The sequence below is a fragment of the Apus apus genome, chromosome 1 (genome assembly GCF_020740795.1).
Source record: "Apus apus isolate bApuApu2 chromosome 1, bApuApu2.pri.cur, whole genome shotgun sequence".
Taxonomy (NCBI): domain Eukaryota; kingdom Metazoa; phylum Chordata; class Aves; order Apodiformes; family Apodidae; genus Apus; species Apus apus.
The window spans coordinates 10,087,350-10,111,943 of NC_067282.1; the positions used below are offsets into that span (position 1 = coordinate 10,087,350).

Sequence of the window (24,594 nt, forward strand, 5' to 3'; positions counted from 1 at the left end):
AGTAAAAGAGTCCCCCATGGTTTGTTTGAGCACTTCTCTGGGGGTAGCAGGTATTAAGTATCATTACTATTGTCCTGCCAACAGGAGCAGGAGGTGAAGCCCCCTCATCCATCCTTTTCCCCAAAATGAGTGATGCGGAGTAGGAGCCTCCTGTTTGCAGAGAGGGCAAGCTGTTATCTGTTAGTGTGGCAGCATCTTGCCAAATGATTAGGCTGTCAGAAGGATAGCAATTTGAACACGCTGAGCAAGCTTTTGTGTACGCAGGAACAAGATGCCGGCATTAGATTCCTGAAGAGGAATAACATGCGCTGGAGATTGACAAGTGCTTGGCAAGCCCGCGTTCCTGGGGCTCATCAGACATTCACGGCTCTGATGCGATGAAGAGCACGCTGAAGTGGCTGTATCATAGCCTGGGTGACATCTGGTGACATGCAGTTAGGCCTGTTGTGTTTTTCTGGGATGAATTCATTTTCACAATATTTGAAAGGCATCCATTTATGCAGAGTGGAAATATTCTGGCATGCGCAAGTGACTTACGAGACAGTAATATTTTTGGTCCATCTTGTATTTGGTGACAAAAGCATAATTAGCTGCACTTAGGCATGTGCTATTTAGTGGAGCCATTTTTTGGATTTCTGTGCTTCTTACTGGCCCTCTTCTCCTTCTCCTTCCTTCTGATGCTACGGCTGTTGGGATGAGGAGGAGGGAGCTCAGGTACTTTGGCACTTCATTGTGGTTGTAGCTGAGGCTCCTACACAAATGTGTCTGCTGGCAAAAGCTGCCTTTTCTCTCCCTGTAGCAGCTGGAGGGTTTATGTAGCACGAAACAGAGGCTTGGACACTAAGTGGTTTTTGATCCTCTGATATGCTCTGCTTTGGTTGTGAAGTATATTATTGTTTCTCTCTCAGGTTAGTTGGTCATTCTTCTTTGGTGATGCTGAATGTAAGTGTCAGGAATTGATGTTTTAGATTTCTTTTTTCCTTGACCCCTCAGAAAATAACTGGGCTTGATTCAATATTGCCTCTGAACTGAACTCAAGGTTGGAATGGGATCTAGTCTCTCTTGTGCATTCAGCTTTAGCTTGTTCTTTAGCTGTCTGTGACAGAGGTGCTCAGAAAACAGGATTTCATTGCCTTGAAAAAGTTTTAATGTTAAAAATCAAACTGCAAACAGGACGTTTTGCTTTTCCAGCACTGCTCTCCCTGATAGACATCACAGTTTCTGTGGAGAGCAAATGTGTATTTCAAATAAAAATCCATTTAAAAAAAAAAGATGCTTTTGAAGGAAAATTTTTGACTAGGTCAATTGAAAAATCTCCATTTGGAAACCTTTGTGCAGTAGAAGCCGTGCAAGCCCTCTGTGATGCACTGAGGTGCAATGCAGAACTGTGTGTGGTGCACCAGCACGAGTCTGTGTGCCAGGGAATTGCATGGTGCTGGGCACCTCAGCTTTAGGCTGGATTAGCAGCAAAATGTGACCCTTACTGTAACATCACTACTTGTAAATAAGAAGAACCATCCTGAAAACATGTTAGTTTGCTGCCTGACAGATTAGGCCCACACCATCTAGCACTCTCCTGCATGCCATGAGCCATTCCCTATAGGCTATCAGGTGACAGCATCGAGGCCAAATTCCTGCAGATGACTTTGCACCTGGGGCTCTCTTTTAGCCTTCTCCAGGGTGTGAACACGCTTCTCTGCCAAGCAGTGGTGATAAAACTCTTGGCTTGTTTCAGGCTTTTGATCTGAAACCCATGTGCCAGATAGCAGTTGTGTCCCAGCACTTCATATGGTAGCTGGGCAGAGTAAGGCTGTGCCATGCAACCTGGGGTTGGGCAAATGGTCTTGGCCTTCTTGTAAAAATTGTTAGAGTGTAACCTATGTGCCTCTAATAACATTAAAGGAGAAAACCTTATGGAGTAAACTAATGCAGAGGTGTATGGTCCTTGGTGCAGGTGAGATGTGCATTGTACCAGGAGCACATCAAGGCAAATCCATTATGTCTTGCTCTCCATAGAAGCAGCCGGAAGCTGCTGATGTGAAACACACATTTAGCAGTTTGGGCAGTGCTAAATCTGCTTTCTGTAGTTGCAGTCACACCCAAATGCTAACGATTGTTTTGCTGAGAGGGGTCTTTGTGTGTCCAGCTGTTGAGACCAAGATGAACAAGCAGGGAAAAATGCTAAAATGTGGTTTCCAAATGTTCTTATGCAGGTTGTTCCTCTGAGTATTAACGCATGCTCTGGTTTAGGCTTTGAGGAGGAGTTGCCCCTCGAAGGCAGGCTGGCAGGGCTGGGCTTCAGTTTGGATGTCCCAGGGCAAAATAACTTCAGGTTAGCCTACTTCAGCATGCTGGGTGAAGAAATGTAGTAAAACTCTATTTTTTCTTTTTGCTTCTGTGTGTTTGGGAGAAAGGCAATCTTCTGGCTCATTTTGTAAATGCTGTCTGGTTGCAGTCTTCTAGCCTGGTGATTTCTTGTATGTAAAACCTCTGGTTTTATTTTTTTTGCAGTACAGTACTGTTGTGACTTTTTTAAAAAAAGCCTTTTAAACTTCTGAAGTGCCTATCATAAGGTAAGTATAAAAAAGTTTCTCATTGTTAAAACGGGCATTTTGAGAGTCATCAAGACATTTTGGAGAATAGAGGTATTTTATTTTTAATGAGAAGAACTAAAGAATAAAAAATTGTAGCCTTGGAGAATTGCAGATCAAAGGTTTCTTCATTGTAAAACAAATGAAAGGTCTCACTCCTAGAAATGATGAATAAATTGATAAATTTTTAATAGAAGACTAGACTATAAATGGTAATTTAATTCTTTGGGGGAGAGAATCATTTAAGCACTGTTTAAGAAGTCCAGATTTTTTTGTGTGTGAAGATAACTAAGGGGATGACTGGGAAAGCACACATTTTGCCAGGGCTGTTGTGCATAGCACTGCTTGCACTCACCACAGGGCTCGTGTCCTTCCCCACATGTGTTGGGCACCTGCCTGCCTCTGATTGTGCCCTTTCCCTGGAAGCCAGAAAGTCTTCAGCCTTTAGGGGAAAAACTGTGAAAGAGTCCAGACTTATCAACGTGCCTGTGCTTATGGCCCCCCAGTCCCTTGGCTTTGCAAGAGGCGAAGTGCAGGGCAGGGGTGGTGGGGACTGAGCCAGCCCATCCTGTGACACCTGTCCCATACTGCCCCTCTGGTCAGTGCCAGGGATATCTGGGGATTTGGGATTTAAAATGGTCCCTGACAGAAGAAGACTGCTAACAAGTGCTGGTGGGGAGGGGGGGAAGGTCAGGCCAGGGCAGTATAGGGGAGGCAGGGGGGCCAGCGGGAAGGGGAGAGCAGGGAGAGGAGGAGCATGGCCTTCATGGGGGAAAAGCAGCATTAACTAGTGCAGGCTGGGGAAGGGGCATTAGTGACATTCAGCTGGGGCAGCTCACTGCTTTCAAGCTGACAAGGTGATGTGTATTGCCAAATTTGCATAATAACACCACTAATAAAGGCCTTGGGGTCCATGCTGGCTCCTACATCGCTCGCTGTGTGCTGTCATGGCGTTGGGCTCATTCTCCTCTCTGTAGCCGTGACCCACTTTTCACACTCTGGACCCAATTGTATTTGTCAGTTGTGGGACAGTCTGGCCTGGCAATGCGAGGAAACTGTGTCAGCTCCTATATGGTGTCCCCTTGTGCTGCAGCATGGCCAGTGGCCAGGACCACAACCCACTGCCATGTCCCCAACTGAGCTGTGCCCCGGCACATAGGCTGGGCTACCAGCTTCCCAGGTTGTGTCTTTCAGCATTGCTGTCACGCTCGGTAACTCATCCTACTTGTTCCTCCTTCCTTCTCTTGGCAGTGTTATTAAAGTTAAAATAAAGAAGAGGAAAAACAGAAAATCTTTGCCTATTGCTTCATATTATTTCCCTGATATTAATTTTTATTCATTTTTTCCATCCCCCATCAATTTTCTCCCTTTGCTTTCACATCACATCTCTCTATCCATGCGGAGCGTGAAATCTCCACCAAAGCCATGGTATGTGAAGGTGGACTGGCTTTGCAGACCCAGGTGGCCTGGCTGTGCCTTGTGCCCTTTGGTGGCAGGTATTTTGGAGAGAAAAATTTGCTGCTGCTGGCACTGGTGACTGAATTCTGACTTTTTGCTGACCTTACAGCAATGCAGGAAGCAAGATTAGTCGTATTTGCAAGGTTCAGAACAGGATTGAGCTGTTCTGAAAGTGGCTGTGCCTCTACCACAGAAAAATATTTTTATATATATAAAAAAAGAATAAAAAGCCCCCTTTGACTTTTTTTTTAGTGTTATCTAAGAAAAGGTAATGTTTTTGTCCCCTGTTATATTCTCAAATCAGTTTACACTGAAGAGGCTTAGAAGGCATGATGGGAGTTGTTGGTCATAGGCATGATTTTTTCATCTGCTTTCTGCTAACTGGGAGTTGGAAATGTGTGTCTGCTTTGCTGCCTTTGCTGTGTCACTGGATTCCTGATGATATGCCTAAGCTCTAACAGCTGGTCACAGTGGCAAAAAGCTCCAGACTGAGAAGGAGTGTTGGGCTTTCCAACTTTAACCCTGTGGAACTGCAGATGGGCAGTGATCACACTGCGAGAAATTTTAAGCATTTTATTTGTAGCTTAAATAGCAGCACTGTGACCCCAGATAAAGAAAGCTGTGTAAGGTCCCACCTTTTAATTTATTAGCGTGTATCAACTTCAGATGGCAAATAGATCATTTGATGTTATCACTAAGAGTGTAACTACTGTTGATCCCATTCTGCTGACATTAGTTTTATTTTTTAGTTCTGCAGAGGTTTGGCAAAATGTTTGTTTCAGTTGGATTCTCCCATCCCTTTTCAGCAGTTGAGAGCTCTGCAGATTTATTTTGTATGGCTGACCTGAATGGCTATTGGTAGCCTGAAATCAAACCTAAATCCTGAAGAAGGTTAAACAATAATCTTTACAGGTTGTGTTGCTACAAAAGGGGTTCACCTTGGGAAATCCATATCTATATCTAGCTCACTCTTCTCTTTAAGACCTTGTGGGTCTGATTCAGCTTCATGTTTATTTTGCAGCATTGCTTTGGGTAGAGCTGCTGCTGTTTTTTCACTGATGTGTGAGAACAGAGCAGTGCCTTGCAGTGATTAACTCTTTGTACTCACAACAAGCTTCTGAAAACTCTCTGAGCCCATTTTCAGCAAGGCAATATTCGCTGCACCTGTTTGTCTCCTGCTTCCCTGACAGGGCACCAGTGGAGACCTGAACCTTAGGGGAGACGGCTGTGAAAGTTCAGGAAGAGTCCAGACTTCTCAGAGTAGACCTTTCATGAAACAAACTTCTGTGAATACACACATTTGTGGAAATTCTTATTCAGTTTTAACCCAGTGAAAGGTTTTGCTTCAGCAGAGAAATAAACCTTTTATGTCTTGTCAGGTTGAATGTTGGAACAGTGCTAGCACACTCAAACCTAGAAGTCTTGTTGAGTATGGCCATGTTTTCTCCCTATCCCAGGAGCCTGGCTGCCAGAAATACACTGAGTAAATCAGCACAGAGTGTTGAAAGGCTTCATACTGTGTATGTGAGTATGTTAGTATCTTGAATATATTTTAACTTCACTCTTCCCCACCCCCTCTTCCCCCCTCACCATTTTAAATTATTTTCAACATACGTGTTTTAAAGAAAGACTGTATGTTGCCTGAAAGGTTTCTTTGTCTGGCATTGTAGAAATACCTGAAATCAGATGACTATGAATTTAATTTGCTGTCCCTCAAATACTTGCCTTCTCTAACACTGTGCTCTAGTGACTTGCACCATTGTGTTTGCTGTGTTCACTCTTATCTTCCAGATTTGTGTGTCTAGATACTGCTTGTTCAGCTGTTGCTGTTCAGCTTAGCTCAGAGCTTTTCAAATTCTGGTTGCCTGTTCGTGCTCCAGCCCTGTGCTCACAGCAGAGGCTAAGCTCCTGCAGTTTTTCCTGTACCTCTTAGATATATCCAAGAGAGCTGTAAATCTACCTGTGATGAACAGGTGGCATCGATGGAAAAACTGTTAATGTTCCTCAGTTCCCTTCTTCATTAGCAGCGATGGCTAAGTAATAACTGTAGAATTGCAGAGTTTGTGCTGGACTGAGCATCATTTAGTGATATGAAAGGCATTTTCAGACTCAGCTCGATGCTGAAGAGGCTTCCACAGCTAGATTTCTGACACTTGAAAAGGGCTGCATGGTTTGTTTGCTTTATTGTGGCATTGTTTTTTAGTAACTTTACATGAGTTTAAAGCTTGGGAAATTGAGGAAATAAAAAGGAAAATAAGGCAAGTGTGACAGTCAACCGGATGACAGAGAAATAAAGATTGACAGGAAAGGGGGTCATAGCTATCATCACTATTATAGCAATGTGCAGAGAGAAATCCTGAATCCATATTGCAAACCTGTTCCTTTGACTTGAAAATGAAGAATTTTTTGGCACAGTACACTACTTTACGTGTTGGAATATAAGGTATGTAAAAAGATTTGGTGTTTTTCTTTTGGTTGTATTCTCCTATTACTAGCAAATATACAATACAATCACTTAAGACTTCTTTGCATTTACAATGACACTTTATTATCCATTTTAGTGCATCTTCTGAACTAGGTTTCCAAAACCAACTTCTTTATTTGTATAGCTGAAATTGGCTTAAATTTAATATTCAGCCTTAACAGTTGGTAAATTTGAATCTTTGTGCTTATTATTCAGATAATCACAGAGCAACTGAGGTTGGAAGGCACCTCTAGGGGTCATCTAGTCAGAGCAGGGTCAGTGTCAGGAGATTGCTCAGGGCTGTGTCCAGTTGAGCTTTGAATACCTGCAAGGAGGGGGTCTCCACAAACTCTCTGGGCAACGTGTACCAGTGCCTGGTCATCCTAGCAGTGGAAAAAGTTTTTGGGTTTTTTTATGTTTAAAAATAATTTTCTGTATTTCAATTTTTACCCATTGCCACTTGGCTATAATAATCCTCCTCACAAGAATAATTTTTATTAAACCTATTGTCAAATTTTAGTAGTTCAGGAGTGCTTGTCATTTCCTGAAAAAAAATAAGATTTTTTTAATTTTTTTTTTTAAATACAGAAAGTGGCTGAATTAGAGTAGAAGTAATTTGGTTTGCAGAAATTACAATCTGAAGTTAGGTCTTTAAAATCTAGTGTTTACAGATGTGTACAAACTCCTACACTTTGGGTTTTTTCCTGTTTTTATATGTGAGAGGGCTGTTGATTCCGCACCCTCCCCCCAGTTAATGTTTATATTTATGACCCAAGACTATTTTATCAGATCTTTGCTGTAAGTTGTTTCTTCAGTGAATGTATTATGTCATAAAACTGAGTAGATACAAGATCAGATTCCTGATTTTTAAGACTGTCATAAAAAAAAAGTAAGCCTTCTGTGGGGAAAAAAGAAATACAGTGACAGCAGTAAGACCTGAAGCCTCATTCCCCACTTTCATGATCCTTAATTAACTTAAAAACACACTGGACAATCCTCAAGTAATCTGCAAAAATGCAATCTAATAGATGGAAATTGTGAAGAAACTTTCAGCTGTCCTCTGGGACTATGCCTTCTTGCTTCTGCATGCTTAAGGCTGCCAAAAATATCCCCAGTAATTCTCAAACTCTTTTGACAGATGAAGGCAGCATGACTGGTTTTACAACAATCAAGATCAGATGGTGGCAGATCTATCATACACTCTCCTATATTAAGAAATACGTGCACTATGAAACAAGCTGTGATCATATGTTCTTCCTCTTTCCGTCAATTTGTTGCTAGTGACTTAGTGTTAGCATTAGCGTCTGTAAAGGATGGGAGACAGTAAAAGTTCAAATCATTCAGTTGCTCTACGTGCTTTTTATTTCAAATATTCTTAATGCGGTTTCATTGCCGTCTTGAGGAAAAGAAAAAAAAAGTTCAGTTTCCTCTTTCCCCTGCCTAGTAATGAGCAACTTGTCAGACACACTTTGATGCTTCTGTGGCTTGGAACATTGGTGGCCGCAGAGAAAAATACACCTTTTTCTGCTAAGTCTTTGTTGTTTTTTTTTCCATAGGAGATGAGCTAATACACTGCTGGCAAGAGCTACTGCCTTTGTTCTGCTAAGATGTATCATTTTAGTTGTGGATGAGTCTTAGAAAACAAAATAATTTAATTTTCTGTTGCAACCAAGTGATCTATGTGAGAAACCGTGGGTAATACCACAGAGCATAGCTGCTGCATTTGCAAGAACAACCTTGGCTCTTTTTGTGTTTGCTTGCTTCTTTTGAGGAATTCCTACAGCTTTTTTTGTTGTTGTTGTTTTCCTGAGGGTTTTGTTCTTAGAAACTACTCTAGAGTTTTTCTTATAGTTAGCTTTATCTTCTGGCTGTTGTTTCCTAGTCCACCAGGAGCAATTGCAAAGTTGCTTCTGCATAAACTGTAAGTAAGCCTTATATATCCCTGTAAAATCGTATCTCCATTCATGCTGGAAATGCAAAACCTCCTCTTCTCAGGGTGTGTACTTAGTCTTGCTGATATTTGCTACCATCACAGTGATGTGAGTCATCTCCAATTTAAAGATGTAATTTAACCATCTGAAGTGGACAGTAGTATCTACATACAACCTTAGTTCAAGATGACCCTTATTTTCCTCTTGTTTCTTGAGCCAGACTCCACTTCCATTTAAACATTTCCTAGTCCAAGATAAATTACTTGATTCAGATCTGAAAAAAGACTGTGTATGTGGGGTCATCCTCCTCTCAGTTCCTTTGGGTAGTTTGCACTAGTGCTACAAGTTCAAAGCTTGATGTTTTGCGTATCAGTCATGTTTACAAGTGGACATAGAAGAGAATAAAAGGATTCAGTAATTCCTTCTACTTTTGGATGGTGCTGTGTAATACAAGCTATAATTACTTTCCTCTGACATAAAGAACCCAGGTCTGGATTCAGGAAACAAGGATGCTGCAAAAACCCAGACAGCTGATGGTTTATAATAATTATTCAGGAGTCTGTCGATGCGAAGGCCTGCCCTGACATTCCCAGCGTCTGGCCTCTATCAAGCTGAGAGGGAATTTCCATCTTTTTTTTTTTTTTATTTCTCCTTTTTTTTTTTTTTCTTCTGATCCAGAGGATACACGCAGGAGGATACATCCCTGGCTCCCGGCCAAGCCCCAGAGCGGTGCCGCTTTCTTCCCGGTTCCCCCACATGGTTTGCAAGCCTTCGCTCTGCCATCTCCTTAGCAACTCGGAGCACACCAGCAGCACAGAGCCACACAGCCCCCGGGGGCTGCAGCTCTCTATTTATAGGCAGTTGAGCCTGGATAAAAATTTGCAGAGAGCTCTGGTAAGGCCTCTACAAGAACAAAAAACTTGTGGGTCCTGCTAGAGGATCTGACTTGGTGCCATATCTCAAAGCCCTGCCCTTCACAGGATGCTCAACCTTTGCAGTAAAATACATTCACTCTGATACATAACAAGGATTTGCTATTTACATAGCTGCTAATTAACCTTTCAAGAATCATCTCTGTAACCCAGGTTAGGAAGTGAAATGCAGGTGCAAAAACAACAGCCTGAGGTAATATCGTGTTGTAACAGGCAAAATCTCAAGTGTGATGCCATGTCTGTGATTTTTTTATTTCAGGGGTATGGCTTAGTGAAATCTTAGAAAACAGGAGAGGAAAAGATTTTTTCTGAACTTTGTGGTTAGTTTTTTTTTAAATTATGTTTCTTCAGGCTGAATTCTACATTGAAAACAAGATTTAATCACTGGTTATATTGCTTAGTGTTGCTCTGCAAAGGTTTGTTGAGTCAGCATTTCTCTTAGTCATGTGGCTGAGAAATGAAGCTAAGGATGTGTGGTAGTGCTAAGTGCAACTCTGGGTATTAAAGAAATAAATGATAATCCATTAAAATGGGGCAAATGATGACCCTGAGCAGGACACCTGTTTTCATGAACTCTTAATGTGTATACTAAGCTAAAACTATGAGACACCCATTAAAGACTTCAGGATTTATTTGGATATAATACCTTTTAGGAGAATCGAAAGAACTTTTTGAAGATCCTAAAATTACTGTATCTAGTTGTCTGGCAATTTTGTATTTTTTTTTAACCTGGGCAAAAGCATACTTAAAGACTCTCAGAGTGCAATGAATTTCTTCTTTTTAATCGTTGTAGCTGGACTTTGTGTACCAGTGTAGTAGAAATTTTTGTCTTGACCCTAGAGCTTCCCTCCCATACTTCCCTCATACCCTGCATTCCCTGCCAATGACTGCTAATGGGAAAAGCCTTGGAGGAAATGTTGCTCTGCTTTTAAGATACTCTCTGGTGTCTCAGAGTCATCACTAGAATTGTTCTCCTGGAGGCCATGGTGAGAAAATAATGTCTGTCTTAGACTGCAGGAGCAAGGGAAGTCCAAAGCAACATTTAACCTACTCCAGTCGATAGGAATGTGGGAATTACATGCTTTTGTGTGTGCTCGTGGGGGTAGAAGGAGCCTATACGTGCAAGGAGAACATCGGGAGGTGAAGGCATGCACTGTATAGGCAGGCTGATTGACAGCCCAGCTGGTGCAGATCAGTAATTGGAAATTCATTGCACATAAATCTTCTAGTACTTATCCTGAGACATGGGAAGGAGAGTATCTGAGCACTGAAGCAGTTAACTCTTGCAGGGCCATCTAGGAAGATGTTCAACTTTCAAAGTCAAAAGACTGTTCAGTTACTTCTCTTTAAAGCCTTCAATTTTTTGTTGTAGCGAGAGGAGTGCTGGTGGAGGAAAAAGCCGCCATGCGCTCCAAGTGATAGCATTTAGGTGAACAGCCTTAAATATTTAATGTTTATTTCTTTTACAGTGCAGCTTCAGATTGTCTTGGAAAATTCATCTTCGTATTTGGTGGTGAACACATTTTTGCCTTTACAAAACGCATCTTGCACATGTTGCCTGCCAATTTCATGTCCGATTTACCTGATTTGTGTCTCCACATTGGTGGGCTCCTTGTATGTTTATCCATGTGCTAGCAGACTCTGCAACTGTATTTTAAGAGGGCTGCTTGTGTCTAAATATTTATATTCTTTTCCATGAGGCTGAGACTGATTGTATGTGCTAGCAACTTCATCCCTGCTCTCCCTTTCTTTCCCCAGTCCAAGTGTGTTTTTGGTACATTTTCCTCCTCGCTTGATTTCAACACTCTGGTGGTTTCCACTGTGCAGTTTTGAATCTATAATTGGTTTCTGGTCACCACATTTTTTCTCATTTATTTTGGTCTGCCTCTGTTCGGTTACACACATATTTGTCTCTCAATTAACGTCAATATGAATTACAGATTAAAAGCTAAGTGTAGATAAATTAGTAACCATGCAAAGCGGAAGGCGGCATTTAACTTTCTGAATTATTTGTGTGGGCACAGGACAGCTAATTAATACCTGACGATCTGAACAAACGAGCAGCACCAGGATGCAAGGCTCTGCTGTTGACGTGGTTCACAGTGCAGTGGCTGGGGAAGGTGGGGGGCTATATGGGGAAGTGCAACTATACTGGGTGTTAGCACCCACTCTTCTGGCAAGTGCTGTGAATAGATGGAAATGCTGGTTGTGGTTTTGGAGCAAAAATCATGTTTGTATGTAAGGGAGCAGTTGTTTATGTACAATAAACAGAAGACTGAATAGTTTGCACCTCAGTCCATAATGTACTGAAATGTCTCTCGACCCTTGAAATAGTGTAAAAAAGTCAAGAAAGGTGTTTCTTGCTGTGAAATTACAGTGCTTGAATGAAAGCCTTCCTTCATGATGGGCCATGTTCTCTGCTTCACTGCCTGTGGTAACACTTTATTCATTTGTGTCAGGAGAAAACCTTTTGTCTTCAGCTGAACAACTTCTGCTTTGCTGCTGTGCCCTGCAGAAGCATTACAAGAGGTTTCCTTAAAGGGAAGCACTTGGCTGTTTTCTAAGCTCACTTTCAAAGTACTCTGAATTAATTATAAATGAGTAAAGCAGTCTGGCTCTTGATTACACAATTGCCTATCCTTGGTTCCCTGTAATGAAATGTAAGCTGGCCCAATCGTGGTAAAATGGGAGGTACTTTTTTCTACCTCTATCTTACAATCTGAGCTCTTCTCAGATCTACTGTCCCGATTTCTTTCAGACTGCAGTTCTGTCAGGCTTAAATTTCCTCCCCTCTCTCCCTGCTACCCTGTTTTTCTTAGACTTTTCTTTTGACTGCACTTATACCCATATCCCTTTGTAATTTCCATTGAAAGTAGTTAACATGCATTGATATGGTGCCTTTTGTACTGAACTAACCCAATACATTTTATTTATTTAAAGGATTCTAAGTGCCTGTAGTGTATAAGTGTTTGACAAACACATAAAAATACACAGAAGTCAAGCACTTAGCTGCCCTGAGGAGATGGGTTCCTCTCTGTCTCTGCCAGGAACATCCATAAACCCAATTACTCCCGTAACATGTAGTTAAGTAACAAGCTGAAGTCTATGCTTTCTATACAGTGAACCCTGATCTCTCGTCTCCATTGTTTGCCACAACATGAACCTTACAGGATGTGCTGCGTATTATCCCATTACTCTGTCTTTTTCTGTCCTTTTAGAGTAGAGGCCATGGAGCCCTAGTGCACTCAAGCCATGGCACATATGGTGGAGGCTGTGCTGCTCCTTGTTCTCTTCACTGGGGCTGTCCTGTAGTGGATGTCCTCAGCCCTGCTCTTGGCCTTTCCACTTGCTGAGGAAGGATGGGTTCAAAAATGGCTTAAACTGTCTTTCCCAAGATGCAACAAGGGCAAAATAAATTTATTCACTCCTGCTCTTTTCCCTTTTTCCTTGTGTTGGTTTAGGGAGTTGAAGATGTGCTAGGTGAATGGATGAAGCTCTGTATTTTCATCTCTTATAATAACATGGGATTGTATAAGGATAATGGATTCTCCTGGCATTTGGTTTTACATTTTTGCTGGAAATAGCAAGCCAACAGTATGGAGCTCCTCCAGGTTGTTGTTGGCTGAGGGTTGCCTTGAAAAGTAGAATGTACCCTCTGAGTGACCATTCCTGACTGTGGGATTTGAAGATCATGATGATGAATGCTGTCTAGTCCCAAAATTACCAGCAGCTGATACTTATCTATTACTGTGCCAGACTTGGAGTCATACGTATTGAAATTAATGTGTAAGAGGACACCTGATTCTTTATTATTTTCTGCTTTTACCAGGCACTTCTTCATTCCTACCAGTCCACCAAGATTAGACCATTTCAGTTGCCTTGTCCTACCAAAATGCTGCATTTTTTTGCCCACTCTCCTCCATCTCCCTTTGCCAGGACCTCTAGTCCTGAAGTTTCCTTTGTGGACCCTCCACAGCTGGTGCTTGGCTTTCATAAAGATATCAGCCCTGCCAGGTTTAACCTCCAGCAACCATGGTAACCAGCCTTCCAGCCTTTGAAGGAGTCATCCTAAGTACAAGTCGCTTTACAGACCTATTCACCTTGCTTCAGGAGTCCTCCTTGAAATGGATAGGAATTGTCACTTGATAGCATTTAGCAAATAGGACAGAACTCTGAGAACATCTGTCCTGAAGATGACAGAAACTGTCAAAACTGTAGGGCAATTACACTAATCCACCCTCTCCTAATAGTGGGCCCATCAGTCTGGCTGTGCTGGGAAACTGTTAGAAATATATGGTCTTTCAGAGTGATTTCTCTATTTATGTTCTCTTCCTTCCTCTCTAAGGTGTAACTGAGCCATGTATAGGCAAATTGTAGAATATGAATTATAAAAGCGGGGATGGGGAAGAGGGAGAGAAAACAAGCTTTGGTCAGAAAAGTGATACCAAACCAATGGAGAACAAGGCTTCAGAGGAAAGAGTAAGCTTTTGCCTTTTTAAGTCTGGGACTAATACATTTGTGCTTGGCCTTCAGAGATACCCCTGGAATGGGAAGGTGAGCTCAATAACATGAAAGTCATTTCCTTCTGGTATGCCTGAAGATGCCTTAAAAGTTATATCTTACCAGAAGGAGACTCCCAGAGAAGTTGTCCACATGTAACAGGAAGTGCTTTCAACTACTCTGATTCAATGTATATTCTGAAAATGTGAGCTGGTGAGGATATTGACCTCTTGTCCACAGTGATAGGGTTGTGGTGGTATAATGTGCCAATGCATTTTGTGCTGGGTTGAACTGGCTTGCAAAATATGCTTGGAAAGGTTGGTGCTAAAATAAAACTGGAGAAGGAGTAAAGTATGCAAGCTTGCAGTGAGCGGGAGACAGAAATCCTAGGCATTTGCAATCTCTTGCCAAATCCATCCATCTCCTTTCCCACATTCTCTCTCCATTTCTGAAGAATGATGCTTAGCAGCTACTTTCTGCCTTCAAAAGTGATAGATGTGAGCAGATGTGATGTGGCAGGGTTTTACATTTAGACTGTTATTAGCATGTGTTGAAGGTATATATTCAAGCAAAGTGACATTTAAAATATATTCCACATTGTATGCCAGTATCCTATAGAAAGGCCTGATGTACAAGTAACCAAAATGAGCCATGGAGCCATATCATCATATAAGCTGGGTTCTCTGCTGTGGAATCACAGACCGCTACATAGCAATTTACTTAGCTACTTGTAATGCTCTTATTCATACTTATTTTCCCTTCTTACTGTCTGGGCCCATGTTTGTTTTCCATCAGATGGTCACTGGTGTGCCCAGACCAATATGGGGGCTCTTTTGGCTATGTGTTCTTTCTGTCTTGGAGCCAGCTTAATCCCAAAGCTGCCAAGATAGGGGAGTATGGGAAGGTTTCCTTGCTGCAGAGTAGGAGACAGAGTGTGGAAACTCAGTCTTTGCACTGGAGGAAGCCATTGAAGGTGTTTGAGAAGATTTGTGCTGTGCTAGTGCTCAGTGTGAGTAGGATCAAGGGTAGAGGTGGGACATACATTGTGTAACTCTGAAAACATGTTAGGATGGGCTGCATCAAACTGGCAGCAGTGTTGTCCCAGGCTTACCATGCACTAAATGGGGCCAGGCAGATGCCTCAGAAGCTATCCTGCTCTACCTGTGGCTGCCTTGGGAGCCACAACCAAGCACTTCAAGTCACGTGGTATGAATTTCTTCTAACTTTTTTTCTTTTTCTTTCAGTTAATTCTGGAAGGAGCTCGTTCCTCTCCAGTAAATTAGAGGTAATAATGCTACAGTCAGAAGCATGACCAGTGTCCCAGCTAGCTTTAACCAAGCTTGCCTGGGTAGTTGTGGCTGCCATGAAGCCAAGGCAACAGGTGCTTTATCATGGTATGGTCAGTGGTCAGAGGCTCCTGGATCCTGATTAGATTTATGTGGTCTGTGCTGATATTTGTAGCTTCACTGGTGTGAAGAGCAATGCTGTTCAGTGTAGTTTAAAATTAGTTTAGGTTTGCTTATCTGTGCTGCAGTCAGATTTTGAGTACGGCATCAATACTTTGCTACTACAGAGCAAGAGCATCTCTGGTGGGAATAGTGAGAAATAGCTATTGCTTTTTAAACTTGTGCTCTATCTTATTTTGCTATACCTTTCTCAGGAGGGTTTGTTTTGTACCCACTGACTAAGGAGTTAACAGACTTGAAAATTAAATCCAGCAAGATTGTTTGGTCAGTTGAAATAAAGTGCCTTTGTAGGTAGCAGGGAAAATCAGGCACCCTAAAAAGGAAAGCTTCAGAGACAAAATACAGGTGCTGGTGGTTAGAGGGACCTCATGTGTACCATGGATGTGTCTGCTGGCCTGTGCACTTTATTGGTGCACAATTCTGCGAGGGTGTTTTCAGGCTACAGAACTCCTGCAGATCTTGCCTTGGAGAGTTTGTTGGGAGCATGAGAGTTTAAAGGAGATTTCTCAAATCCCAGTTCAGCTGCCTGAGGACTGCCTTGGGAATGTGGTCGCTGTGCCACAGGGTGCAGTGAGCCTGTGTGGGGTATGGACACCCACTGGAGAGCTCAGGCATGGAAGTGGATGTGACGGGTGCCACGTCTCCCTTCAGGTTTGCTGGGCCTCCGTGATGGATGCTGCCATGGAGCTAATCACCCAGACCCAGAGCCTGATTGCTGCACGTTACTGAAACACAATTTTCCAATAGGAAATTGCCTTTTTATCTTTGGTACTCGCTATATAATGATGCAGAGCCTTAGTCAGCTGAACCTCACCATGGTTTATTGTGCAGCTGTAAATCGTAATTGGCTGACTAACCTCTGATGTTAAGTGCCTTAAAAGGTTGTTTTTATTTTATTTTAGTTTTTGTTTCTGGCTTTATATGTTCTTTCTATTTATTCTGCTACTAAAATGTAATTAGAAGTTAGAAAGAACAAAGTAAAACCTCCAACCCTACTGGTGTAGATTAACATGAATCATCATCTCTTTAAAGTTTGTGTAATCCAGAGCTCTGCAACCTGATACACATTCCCTTCATTTGATAAATATTTAAAATATCCACAGACATTTTTTCACATTCTTGAGCAAAGATCACATCACCATGTGTTCACCCTGTTTTCTGTTTTTAAGTAATGATGTTTTGAAGCCAGGGTTTATTTAGTTAAAATGTTTCTCTTATGTCATTTCTATTATTTATTGTACTATATGAAACCAAATATAAAGAAAGAGAGAAAAACCTACCAATTTATTTGCCTTTTAATAATAATCAAAATGACTATATTAAAAAGAAAATGTGAGCAACTTTAAATAGTGCCAAAGGCTGTGAGAACAGTTGAATTGGAAGGTTTAGATAATGAACAGAGTTGATGATGCCTTTAATAAAGTGGATTAGCTGTTACAAATTGTGTTACACCAAGTATCTTTACATAGCTAATCTTCCATGTTTGCAATTTTGGTCATAGGTTCTTGAGGACTACTCGGATAAATTATAGTTCTCCAAAGAGTGTTGTTAATGCTGACACTTCCCAATAAAGTTCTTGAAGGAGAAGAGAGAAAAAATCTTCATAGCTTTTCCTCTGGGGCATACAGTACTGCCCCATTAGAAGCCATGAGTTCCTGCACTCGAGTAGCTAATACTGACTTTTTTTTTCTCCTCTCAGAGTAGCTCTTTCTCTTTGAGACATTTTTCCATGTTGGACTTTTACAGCTTCCATATCATTGGCTTTCATGCTGATCTCTAGGACCATTTGAACCGGATAGAGTGTGCAAGGGCTGTGACAGGAGAGTGGGAGCTCCAGGCAGGACAAGCAGCTCACCAGCACATCCATGCATGAGAGACCTTTTGTAGGAGCCTCTCACCTGGGTCAAGGCAGGCAACGAATCCCTCTTTATGCCTCCAGCAGCAGCAAGGGTTTTTCTGCAGTAACAAGAGGCCAGGATCTTCACTGTGGCATTAAGATTTTTTCCTTTCACCAGACATCAACCAATCACCTCTTCTGATACTGGTTTACTTGCCTATTTTGAAAAATGGACACATATGAGGTGTCCTTCTTTGCAGTTCCCCACTGGGCTGAGATGTCCTATCAAACTAGGATTGTAAGTCTTAATTATGGAATAAGGTTTTAATAATTTTCTAGTAAAACAATGTGAATTACGAATTTTCTTTTAGAATAAAACTTGTCACTATATACACATGAAGGTTTCTTACAGAGCACAGGAGCTCCATAAATAACTATGAATTGTGCTTTTATTCATAGTTAAGAGTAGACTAGAATGATGCTACAATTTTTTTTTTTTAAGGAACAAATAACTTGACTTTCAAAATATGTCAAATTCACTTGCTTGTGCTTGAAACAAGAACAGTCTTTGCAGATAAGGGACTTGAAAAGCATGGAATCAGTTCCCTGCTATTCTCGAGCACTTCTTGCATCTCCTTGGGGAGGCAGTTTAGGCTTTCAGTGTTCAAATCATCATCTCTTAAATGGGGATAATAAAGACTTTCCTAGTGCCTAGGAATGTTGAGATGACAGATCGACTGATGGATTATTTATGGCTTCCAAGAGCACTTATGATCCCCTCGGCAGCTGTAAACCTTAGCCTTTCCCAAAATGTAGGTACCCACTGGACCTCTTCATCCTGGATGTATTCAGTGGATTATATCCTTACTATGATGGGTTTTGTGTAAATTGATTGCTAGGGTGAGTTTCCTCTGCCTTTTGTCAGATGGGGCTTAAACTCATCGACAGCTTATGACTGTAGTTGTGGGTAAGAGGGACATTGCCAGGTGGTCTTTGAGGATTTTTTCCTTTTTTTTCAAAACTTTCCTGGAGCCTCTCAGCTATCCTGGCTGAAGCTTGGCTTTATGTCTCATGCTTTCATGGAAAGTGGGTACATTTTCTGTGGTAGATGAAATGTTCTTTCACTCACTTGGGACCCCAAAGCACTTGCTAAGAGTTTTGATCCCCTTACAGAGGTAGATGTCCTGTACAAGGTTGAGGCCACTTTCAGGGACACTTTAGGCAATTCACATTGCTCCCTAGTTTAGAGTAGAAGGCTGAATCTACTTTTGCAGATGCTGGACTATTAGGTTGGTATTATCAGCAATATCTGTATCTCATTTCCAATCGAGTATGGTTGTTGTACTGTGATACTGAGTCAATAATGGCTATGAAACTGTGCATTATTTTTGGTTATTTCCTATAAATGTTTAAATGCTTTTGTGTTTTCCTCACATTCAAATTCCGACACAGCGTTGTTCTGCTAAGTGTTGTGTTACTCAGTGGGACTTCTCTGACCCTTCTTGCACCAAAAAACAAACTACTAGATCGTATTTGTCAATACATGCAACATGCGGCATCTTCATCAAGTGTACAAGAGCCTGGAACTGCTGTAGCTGAGGCAATGTGGTCTTCACGTGCATAATCAATTTACCTGCTTTTTTTGTTGTCTTCCCATGTAAAAAAGCCTTTTTTGGTTAATGATATCTGTTGGGATGGTTGTCTGCTTGGCAGGATTTCTGCATACTCCACATTTATCTGTCAGTGATCTTTTGGCATCATGAAGAACTTGTGTCGAACAGCGCCAGCATTTGGCGCTACTACTAGTAGTCACTAACTAGTAGTATTTGTCCTGCAGTTGGGTTTTTTCCTCCTTCAGCTAGGGGAAAATCATAACCTTAACATTATTTAATTGGAGGCTTTTTGAGTTAATTAATTTAACTCTTCACTGCCTTTCGTAGCGTGGTTTTACAAGTATTTTAGAATCATAGAATCATTAAGGTTGGAAGGAACCTTAAAGATGATTGAGTTCCAACTCCCCTGCATGGGCAGAGACCCCTCCTACAAGATCAGGTTGCTGATCTCATCTAACCTGGCCTTAAAAACCTCCAGGGATGGGGCATCAACAGCCTCCCTGGGCAACCCATTCCAGTTCCTTATAGTGAAGAATTTCTTCCTAATATCTAACCGAAATCTCCCCTGTCTCAGTTTAAAACCATTACCCCTTGTCCTATCTTCTCTGATGAAAATAATTTTGATTCTATGGAAATGCAATTTCATATTAATTTAGCAAGGTGGATTCAAGTCACTGGTCAACCCAGCTGTTCAATCAAGGATCTTGCTCAGTGCTGTTTATTTGGTTTGGTTTGAAGATTATGGCCATCCCAGAATCAGAAGAGGAAAAGCAGCTACTGGTGGTGAAATCCTGTATTTGTAGGCAGGTTCACTGATGGATGTTGTTAGCCTAGAATTGTCCTGGCCCCAGCATATAAATATGGTTTTCTTTTCTTTCCACTGAGCTTCACAAACACAAATAGAATTATGGAAAGGGGAAGGGGAGCTCTTAACCTGAGAATTTCAGACCACTTGGATTTAAGCAAACCAGTCATTTATTCTTGGATTAATAGCTTGCAGGCAGACTCTATCAGTTGTGGACTGTATTGTATTAATTTGCAACTGCAAGAGTTAATGCTAGTAATTGCTTTTCCTCTATAGAGAGAGCTTGTAGTAGATTGTTTTTACATGGCAATCTGTGATTGATAGATCAGGGAAAACAGGACCAGAGAAGGTTACTGCCTCCCAACCACTTCCCTCTTCAAATTAAAATAATTTGCAATTTGTAGAGTGCCTTGTCACACATGCTGCAGGAATGAAGCAATAAACACACTAGGCTGCATTGCCTTAAAGAAGCGAACCTCTTACTGCATTTCTTTCACCAAACCAAACAAGTCATGTTGTTGGGAGTCCATTGAAAACAAGTGTGCTGGTGAAACAGCCCCCAGACCCCTTCAGCAAACTTCCTGTACGGTCAGGCAGGAGACCTGATGAAAGAGCCTATTTGTGAACCTTTGGATTCCTTCCATTGATTTGTAAATCCACTTTATTAAAGTACTGCTGAAGCTAGTGAAATGAGCAACCGATGTTCAGCTTCCATCAAGTTTCTAAGAAATCTCTGATGCAGCGTGTGTCACTGGCACATGCTTTTAAATTATTTTTTCTTCTGCTTTGGATCGTTTTGAGACTGGGGGAGTAGGGAAGTTGTGGGGGGAAGCCGCCTCCATCAGCCACACATTACATGGCTGCTTTATTTTTCAGTGCTGCTAAAACTCAGCTTATTTAATATCGATCATACCAAGGAGCCAGCAAAGTACAGTGTTAATTGGGTCCTCTGGAATTCTCGTCTCCTGGGAGGGAGAGCTTCCTAGGCAGGGAGGGCGGAGGGAGGGAAGAACGGAGGGTGGGAGGGAAGGAGGGAGGCAGGCGAGGAGGAGGGGACCCACTGTTCGCCGCATAAAATGTAAGTGCACTAGACATCAAGGCTGCTGCTTGCATCGCTGGGAAGCAGTCGCGGTGTTTCCCACCCGTCCCGTCCCCCCCCCGCCCTTTCAGGAATCAGGCAGCTAATTTTAAAAATTTTGTTTTAGTCCGGTAGTTCTTCTTGAATTAACAGCTCCTTTCTTTTATATTATTTTTCTTTCCCTTTTTTCTTTTTTTTTTTTTCCCCCCTTTGCGGAGGGTTTTTATATTGTTTTCTTCTCCTTTCTGCAAAGCTGCAAAAGCTCTTGCTTTGAAAACTGCTGCCCCAGAGTGCAGTTGCTTAGCTGTCCTGTCAGCATTGTTCTAATGCTCATTCCATATGTATGTCACATAGGAGCAGTACCCTCCTGCTCTCCCTTCCCCCCATCCATGCATTTGATTTTTTTTCTCTAAAGACTGATTTTTTTTTTTTTTTTTCCCCAAGGAGCTTGCAAACAGGGAAATTCAAACTGGATATTTCTGTGTTGTGGTTACTTCTACAGCCAAGACCAGATTTCTCTTAGAAAAAGTGTTTGCTCTGTTCCTTCTTTTCCCCACTCCCTCTTTTTCTCCCCTATAAGCACAAAGGCTTTAAAAACTAAGATCTGTAGTTCTTTTTGCTTTTTCACGTTACCGTGACAGCATGTATCTCTGTTGCTGAAGAATGAAACAGGCAGGCTGGAGTTTTTTTTATGTTCAGTGCTTTTGGGACCACTAAAGAGAAGTCCACAGAGAAATATGTACAGCAACTGTGCCGACTGAGTTTCTCGTGCCTGTTATCTGTCACTTACTCTGACTAAAAGGTAAGGGATTCTTTAATATTTTTTGTTAAAGTCATGTGCATTGTTTGTGCAGTGTCATTTGACATGTGCAACTAACTGGCTCAGGAGGGAGGTGGATTATGAAGAATTTTGTGTTAAGGTATTATAGGTGAACCAACCAAAGCTCTTTGCATCCAGAGGAGAAAAAAAAAAATATCTTATTTCTTGGAATTTTTTCCCCTTTCATCACAAATGGTTCTTCCAGCTTTACTTGCTCCTGATTGAGACATAAAGCTTGGGCATTATCACTGCTGCTTATCTCTTCTGGTCCTCCTTCTCTATCTACCTAGGAAGCACACGCACCCAGTTTGTGTGTGCATGCGCATGTGTGGGGTAAAGTGTATCCCCTTTCCATGGGAAATACTTGGCAACGTGCGTGTTCTCCTCTTTTGCTGTAACTAAATGGCTTGAAGCACTCTTTGCAAGGTAAGAATGCCTTAGTTCAGCACACTGCAGCTTATGGCTGTTTAAAATTATTACTTGGATTACAGTGCATAGTGTGGAAAGTTATTAGTTTCCACAGAGAACAATTTAACTGGGGGTATGTGGGCAGTGGTTCTGTTTTGTGCTTTACATACATTGCTTGTGGGAGAATATGAAATGTTGGTTTTTTTCTTAATTCTTGGGAAGGGTGAAGTTTACACTGTTAGCCATAACAAATGAAGTTATAGCTGAAACTGATTAAAGCTGTGGAGAAGCATAGCCTTACAAGGCTTTTCAACTTAGCCCTAAGAGTCAGAAGATAGTTTCTTAGAATTTATTTATTTTTTTGCACTGCATTGTAATATGCAGGAATGTTAGCAATGAGGTATCTCTCTTCACCAAGCAGAAGTAGCAGCAAATGGTGCCTGGACTGGATCATTATATAGTTTATGTCTTAGAAATCTATTTAATTCACAACCCTGTTGTGCACTGCTTTTTGTGTGTGTGTGTGTGTGTGCTGGATGCATCTTTCAACAGCCTCTTAGTTCAAGAGGGCTTTGTTTTGTAAAATGTGTTTCAGCTTTGCAAGCAGAAGTGCACTCTGTCCCCTTAGCTGAGGCTGATTTTTAGCATTTGCCTTGGTTTCTTTCACAGGTATTTTGTTCTTACTTCTTAGCTGTTAGTTCTCTGCATAGAAAGTGCATCTTCTGGGTGTTTATTTCTCATGCTTTGAAATTATCATTGGCTGATACAGTTGAACAGCCTCATTTAATAATATCTCTCTACCTTGAATGTTGCACTGCTTATTTGAATAACTAGGAATGCCACCAAGTTCAATTAGTTTAAAAACAGTCTGAAAATGTGAAGTGTGAAGGAAGAAAGTCCTGTCTGCAGGCATTAATTTCTTTCTTTACTGTAGCTGTTTATAATATCATTTCAAAATCAGATATTTCCTTTCACATGCTCTGTGACTTTATTTTCCTGTGATTGTTGCTTTATATCAGCAGTGAGAAAACAGTCATTTAGATAACAGGCTTTCATTGACATCCTTTTTATAATATAGAAAGGAAGAAGCAGTAATAAGTTAAACTGGCATCTGCTAATTATGCTGAATACAGATTGTGAGCTCTGCAAGTCGTCCCTTGCCTTAATGCTGTTAGCATATTTTAGCACTGGCAACCAAAGGAAAGAAACTTGAATGTTCCTGCTTGTTTTTTTTAAGGGGGGGGGGAAGGAAAAAAAAAATCATTTGTGAAGAAATGTGAAGTTTATGGGGTTTTTAAATCTTTGTATGCTAGTTTTGAATAAGAAAGCATCACACGCAGTTTGACAGTGCTTGGTAAAATTGATTAGAGATCATTGACTTGCCTGCTGATCACAAGAATTAATTTTGACCCATGGTGACAAAACCATTGTTGTCTGATACAAAACTTAGTCTTTGGGCACGAGAAGTTTGAGTGCTTTGTAATCACCAAATACGTGATTCTTTTAGGTCTTTGAGAAATAATAATAAAGAATAATAAAAAAATGTGTTCTGAACTTAGCTGTGGTTCTTTATAGTAAATGCACCTGGTGTCAGAACGGGGAATCGGGCTCCAGTGGAAGAGCTGTGCTTTTGCCCAGAATTTGCTCATTTCTGCCTTGTGCATTTTCCGTGTGCTACAACATTGCTGACCGTGGCAATGAGCCCGGGCTGGGGACATGAGGAAGCTCAGCCCGTGGTGGCTTTGCCAGGGGACACGCTCCAGCCCTTCGCGCCGTCGGCAGCGCCAGCAGAAGACATGCGAGCGGTGGTGGTGGGTCAGCCACTAGAGGGGAGACAAGAGCTGCGTTATGTTAATGTTTGTGACCACTGAATACCGGATGCGACGGTGTCTGTGTAGAAGTTTGCAGCGTGCGGTGGAAATACTCGACCCAACCTGGATCTTCTGGGTGCTGGGAGCATCCAGCAGTGGTCGTGTGGGGCGTAGCATAGGCTGATACACGTTCTTTTCCTCAAGGAACACCACGCTTCTGGGGTGACAAGGTGTCCTGTTACAAGTTTAGATATGCTAGAAGTGTGTGTATTCTTTGTCTGTGCTGGAGGGTCTGTGGTTTTCTGTATGGGCTTGAATGTCACTATGCACAACCTGCCTCTTGCTTGGCTTGGGCAGGAGTGGGTCCAGCCTTGGTGCAAGCATCCGTAGTCACTGTTCTATCTCTGTGGTGGAACTTTGTGCTGTGAACTTGACAAAAGCAGGATGATCTAAGTTTTGTGTTTGTTTCTCACATCTGTAGATGACTGTGGTATGCTCCTAGATTGCAAAATTTTTACCGGTAATGATGATTTGGCCCATAGATTTTCTATAAGCTGTTTCATCGTCTTCTAGAGGACAGATACCTTGAACCTAAATTATAGCCCTGGGTGATGGGTCTGGGCAGGCTGGGAAGTATCCTGTGCAGAGAGGTGCAGGGCAGGGTGGAGGTGGGACAGCTCCCAACCAGTGAGTCCTCCAGCTCAAAGTGAGGTTTCCTGGAGATGGGCAAAACAGAAACCATGTACTTTGAATATTGATGTGATGTGTTACAGCAGTGCTGTAACTCTTGTCTTCGTGTGAGCCTAATTTTGCTAAAAGTGGTGTCAGAGTCTTTTAAATAAGACATTATGATTGTGGCTTCAGTTTTGGGTTTTCTTAC

At 41.7% G+C, this 24,594-nt stretch overlaps 1 protein-coding gene across 1 annotated transcript in view; it reads left to right on the forward strand.

The window, feature by feature from the left end:
- Positions 1-21,113: 21,113 nt before the first annotated feature.
- FAT3 (FAT atypical cadherin 3) overlaps positions 21,114-24,594 on the forward strand; it is a 351,811-nt gene continuing 348,330 nt past the window's right edge. Inside the window, exon 1 of the mRNA XM_051628838.1 lies at positions 21,114-21,477. The gene's annotated coding sequence lies outside the window, so the exon portion shown is untranslated. The remainder of the gene's footprint in view (positions 21,478-24,594) is intronic.